The sequence below is a fragment of the Austrofundulus limnaeus genome, unplaced genomic scaffold (assembly GCF_001266775.1).
Source record: "Austrofundulus limnaeus strain Quisiro unplaced genomic scaffold, Austrofundulus_limnaeus-1.0 Scaffold126, whole genome shotgun sequence".
In the NCBI taxonomy this organism is placed as follows: Eukaryota; Metazoa; Chordata; class Actinopteri; order Cyprinodontiformes; family Rivulidae; genus Austrofundulus; species Austrofundulus limnaeus.
In genome coordinates, this window is record NW_013952528.1 from 70,376 (window position 1) to 76,682 (window position 6,307).

The window sequence follows — 6,307 nt, forward strand, 5'->3', positions numbered from 1 at the left end:
GATAGGCGGAAGAAAATGGATGGATGGATGGATGGATGCATGTTTTATTATGTGTTCAGCCCTTTGGTCCTGTGGGTGTTTAAAGTGCTCTATAAATAAAGACGGTATGGGATGGTATGGGGTGGCGTGACATGGTATGGTATGGTATGGTATGGCGTTCTGTACCATGACAAATAAAGCAATCTGAATCTGAATCTAAACTGAATGCTCTTTTGCCTGCTCTTGGCAAATGTGAACGCATCCCGCCTCTGTCTTCAACCTTCCCTTATCTATCCTGCTTTGCTGCTTTTTTGGAGCCTCTCTTGCATATCTTCCAAAATTGGAAATTATGGATCTGGTCAGCTTGTCTCTTAATGCTATTGATCAAGTTTTCTCCACAAGGAGACTGGGGAAAAGGAGCTTTCTTGTCCTGACAAGACATATGCCACCAGCCATGTTGTGGATTCCTGAGGGAAGTGGAAAACAGTATATTGTGCCTATATGTACTGTCAGTAGAGGATGCTGAAGATATATACATATTTGGATTATTGATAGCAGGATTTCTGCTCATTGGATTTGGTGGGTACCTGGCCACTYGTGAAATTCAGAAAGTGTGGGCAGCCGTTCAGGCCATGGTGAAGCTGCCCAGCCTGTGTGATGGTATATGCCGAGCCATTAACACTCAGACTCAGATGCTTTTGGAGCAGAATCGCAAACTGGAATTGATCCTTGCTGAAGGTCGCAGGCCAGCTGTGGTTCTCTAGCTAGCTAGCGGAATGGAATAGATCTTGGAGAAGTTACTACACTCGGTGAGGAAGTTACAACACTTGGTGAGGCAAGAACGACCAAAAAATGTGGATGATTGGATCGCCACTGAGAGATTCTAGTGAGACTTTAAGCCAGACTATATTCGAGTGTTGGCCTGAACCAAAACAATTGTGATTATTTGAATCTGGCTCCAATTTGTCAGCCTTGAAGACTGGATACATAAAACTCTCCTGGATGTTATGTAGGCTAATGCTCTGCCCCCACTTTCTCGTCTCCAACTCACGTGTGTGAACTGGTGACCGAGAGAAACCAAGGTTGACCTGATGAACACTACATCACATCAGGAACTATGGCTGGGTGGGGCTGTCAGGGACTGGTTTCACGGTCTTATTTTACAAATGAACACACATGCAAACAATACTCCATGGCTTCAGATACACACATCCCTCAACTCACCGCCTTTGCTGGCTCATATATGTGCTCTATGCAGAGGATTCTTTTTTGCAACCTCACGTTGTGTCCTTACAAGGACACAGTATGAAATATGATTTTTTATACCCCATCTACCCCTCATGTTTGCTATTATTCTTTCTTCTTTAATGCAAGGGCAGCGCCTTCTTATGGCTGCAGCCCCATTCACCTGTCCCCACCCCACCCCAATGGATGTGAATCTTGTTTTTTGTYTCTCTCGAATGGTTTGCTCTGAAACATAATTTTGTGTGATCTGTACTATGACAAATAAAAGCAATTCAATTCAGTGAATGTACACTGCACTTAACMTATTTTGTCACTCACTCACTCAATGAATTAATCAACAATTACATATTTTAATTTTATGTTTACATAAAAGAGCACAAAAATTATATAAGAAACCAAATAGTTTTTTTATTATTATTTTTTACTACCTGAGGTTTCCTGGTTTCCTAGCTTACCTTTTTTTTTTTTCAATTTTCAAACAATCTTCGCTGTAAACTCTACAACAGATTATTTCAATGCATTTTTTAATGAAGTATTTGAAGTCATTAAAAAAGAGACAAATCTTTTTAAAATATGAGTTCAACTGTTATATTTTAACGTCAAAAATCTGCACTTATTGAAACCATTTATCCTATTTGTTAGAAGTTATTTGTTCAATAACAAACTGCAGGTAATGCGCCCTCTAATGAGCTCAGTTGAATTTGTTTCATCGAAGCAAGTGCAGCATTTAATTTATGAAGGTGTACATTTTTTCCATTGAGGATTCCAGTTCTTAACTTTTTATGTATTCACTTCTTCACTTCCTGCCATCCAATGACAAGAGTGATTGACATCTGCATGTCTTCCTAAAAGAAAACCCACAGAGATAATGTACCTACTGAGTCTATCTTTATTTTAATGCCCTTTTCAGTTCTTTAACATAGTCAAAAAACTACAAAGCACCTGTGCCTAATGAAAAGGGAAATCCTGTAATTGTGTGTGAATGCAGGGTAACACTTTCTTAGACTTTGTTAGTTGGTGATACACCATTCTACAACTACAGCATCTGCTTGAAAAGAGGTAACATCTGTATTTTAAGTCTAAAGAGAATACATCAATGTAATCAAGAATTCACTTGTCAACTGTTTCAAGAAGATCAGAAAACACACACCCTCCCACTATGAACAGACACTGAGTCGATGCCTAACACTGGAAGTGTGTATGTACAGGTTTTTTTTGCGTGCAGTTTCTAAGCTCTAAGCTCAATTGGAAGCAGGTGCAGCGTAAAGACCTAATCACATTTGCGGCTCATTACCCGGTGACTGTGTGCACATATTTGCCTCTCTGTGTCCTTATTAATCAGGCACAGACAACCCAAAGTGTTCCTCTCCACTTTTCCACATGACTTGCTACAAGCAACAGTAGAGCACAACAACCTGATGAGACCACCTGCTGCTGTCTGCTTTTCCAACACCTGCAATGCAAACGCTCATAATTTCTCACTTGACCTCAAACCGCTTGCCAATTGGCAGAGCATCAGTTTTCAGACTGTTTGATTGTTGTGGTGTTTGCTTTGGAGGGATCATAACAACATTAGAGGAGCTTCCCTAAATTTTTTGTGACTAATATAATACACTGTTTGTGGTATTATCCTAAAGGATTAAAAACTATACACCTGAAGTAAAGTGTTGTATTGATCAAGGTGAGTATGTTTGTTTGTTTTGCATCCACACCAATTCAAGGTTTGATTTATTTTTATTAAAATGCACAGTTTTATTTATTTAGAATATTGTATATGAAATACCCCAGAGACACTTTAGCACAAAATAGCAGGGTGTAAGAGGCAGGAAGGCAAAGCAAACATGGAACGCCATAAGCAAGTGGCCGGGATAGTGTGCAGAAACATTTGTGGCCTCAATATGCTGTTATACAAGGTGTAAAAAGCATTTTTGAAATCTTATTTAATTTGTATCAGCATGTTTTGGTGATAAGCCAGGAGCCATTTAAAAACATTCAATCAATAACATGTTTTTATCATTAATTAAACTCACAAATCTAGATAATGTATTTTTTAAAGCTTATTCAAATTTTTAGGTGTACCAATGTAATGGCTATAAAGMGATGGTGACACTGACCTGCTGCTGAGGCTTGTTCACTCTGAATGAGGACCATGCTACACACTCCACGGCCTATTAGAATAGGTGAACACAATCCTGATGCTGCTAAACCTATAGCACGTGATACATAAAAATGTTCCATATTTTCAAGATCCCTGAGATATTCTGGTACTCCCTCATCAGCCCCTCGCAAACTTTGTGGGGATGCATACTTTTATGTTGGATTATTACCATAACTTTGTCACATCTTCTAACAGCATTTCCCAAAGTTGGGATGGGGACCCAAAGTGGGGTCCCGAAACATCAAGGTGGGGTCCTGAAAAGATTTTCTGAATTAATTATATTTTTGCCTTAGTTGTTACAAAGGAGTGAGGTTAGTGTATTTAAAATGGATAAATGTAGTATAAAAACATTTTACTATCCCCATGTTTAGTTGACCTGATTCAAATGTTTATCATCCAAAAATAGTTGGGGGCACAGGTCTCAGCTACTGTTATTTTGTGGGTCAAAAGCTGAAAAGTTTGGGAACCACTGTTCTATCAGGCATGAGGCCATTGCAGCCAATCCTGCTCCAAAATGATTGATGACCAAGCCAACCCAGGGAGTGTGGGCCCATGTTATAAGTGGATGTGTTGAAACCAAGATGATAAACCAACATGGCATCTTCATGAGAGTTTTGTGTATGTCAAAACCATTATTGACCTATTGTGCTTATGGCAAGCCCACTGATTTTTTTATATAGTTTTGAAGACCTTGCCAAGACCCTTCAAAAACAATGTGTCCTGGCTGATGTTTTACATCTGAAAGTGTCTAATAATAAACCACTATTAACCTTTGTTGTTTTTGTTGTTGTTTTCAATTATGTATCCTTATTCTATCATAGACACTTTAAGCAAATGCATTTTCTATTGAAATTATTACAATAAAATAACTTATGCAGTTTGTGGTAGAAATAAATTGTATATAACAGTTGAACATGAACAAAATGTATTATTTCTATTTTTTTTCTTAAATTGTTATTTTTTTTTACAAATGGACTTGTATTTTAATCATTGACAACAACTATTGCAGATGAGCCTTGGAGAACAAGTGAAATCAAAATGGAATTGGTCTCATGTTATGTTTAACAATGCACATGCATACAGAAATTGTCCAATGGGGGAAAAAAAATAGAACAGATGAAAAGTTTTGAAAATGTAATGCATTTTTTAAACTTAGACATACTGGTTTGTTTGCTGGAGGAAGGCTCAGTGTGAGGACTTCATGTTCAGCTTTATTACCTGGTGTACTGTAAATGTGTGCAGCATGTCTCAAGGATTTAGGTCCTTTTTTTTTACAATGACCCAAGAGACATGGCACTCAGAGTCCCAACAAAAATGGTGAAAAACAATTGAGAAAMGGCTTAAACTTCAGATGTATGTTTAATAGATTGTGGATATGTATGTGTACAATGTGCAGTGTAAAATGTCTTCAATCCCTAGTGTTTTAATTTTGTTTGCCACAAAACAATTTTTAAAGTTGAAATAGTTGCTGCTGCTTATTATGAGGTCCCTTGAACTTTATCACATAATTCTCAGTCTGCAGGAGAAAGTCAGCTCTTTAGATGTTAATGAGGAGTGGGAAATGTGTTTGACTTAAACTATTAAAATGGACACAATAAATTGAACTAAGTGCACAACATACTATTTGCATCCCATATAAAAAAGTTACACTGTTAGAAAATTGCTTGGTTTTCGTATATTTGACAGCATGTGACCTTTACTGCTAACCTTCATTTGTGTATAATATAATAATTTATACTTATTATTATTATTATTATTGTTATTATTATTATTATTATTATTATTATTATTGTAATCATGAGTGTTGCTGAATTATCTTAACTCTAACAATCATTGACTATATGTGTCTCAGCTCTACCATTGCCTTTTGATAAGTCTTTTGGTCGCTTCTCGTCTGTCAGTTTATTATTTGTTTATTTTTCCCGATTAAGCAATTTCCTGTGTATCACTTCTGTATAACTGTTATGATCACTTGTTCGCAATGAATCAGTGACTGGGACTGAAACATTTAAATGTTTTTTTTATGCATTATTTTTGTGAACCTCAATTTAGGAGTATCATCATTATGTAGAAATATTTTTATTCCTAAAATTATCATTGAAAAAAAAATGTACCAGTMATTCCACACAATAAAGACAAATTGCTTTAGGTAACCACACTGACACATTTGAAGTTTCCAGTTCAAAATTAGGTGGAATTTATTTTCAAACTAAATTTGATGGTAAGTTGAAATTGGCAATGAAGAACCTCAGGAAGACACTCTTCCCTGCTGTCAGACACTGAATCTATATCAGGATTCATTCTTATTCAAATTGCACCCTGGTAGCTCATAAACATAGCATTAGATTATGGAAATGAGGGGTCTGCATCTATTCCCGTTTAATTCCTTTTGGGAGACGTTTAATTCAAACAAACAAATAAATAAATAACAGCAGCATCAGGTGTTTATTAGGGGCATTGTGTAAATTTAGCCATGCAAACTGAATAATAATCACTCCATTTGACTATGTGCATTCAATCACCCATCACTGAACACTTCATTAAGGCTTTAATAGTCTTTTAAATGTGTGAGACACTTGACTTAAAAAAGGTATCAGGGGATTTGCTGCTTGTCATTCATAATATTATGTATGCAAGCCAATAAACTATCCATTAACAGGTAGAGGATGTCTGGCAGTTAAAACAATAGAAGAAGTAGCCAGTAATAATATAAATAATCTAAACAAAATGAAAATTGGTTTGACTTTGTCATTATTATCCAGTGCCCCCAGTGGCATTTTATCTAAATTAGGTACAAACCAACAACAGCTGTGTCTTTTCACACTTTTAGCTTTCTATAGCACTCATTGTGCATTAATGGGAACACAATTGTCATGTATATATATTCAATGTCACCTTTGTTTACCTGCTAAGACACATTTGCAT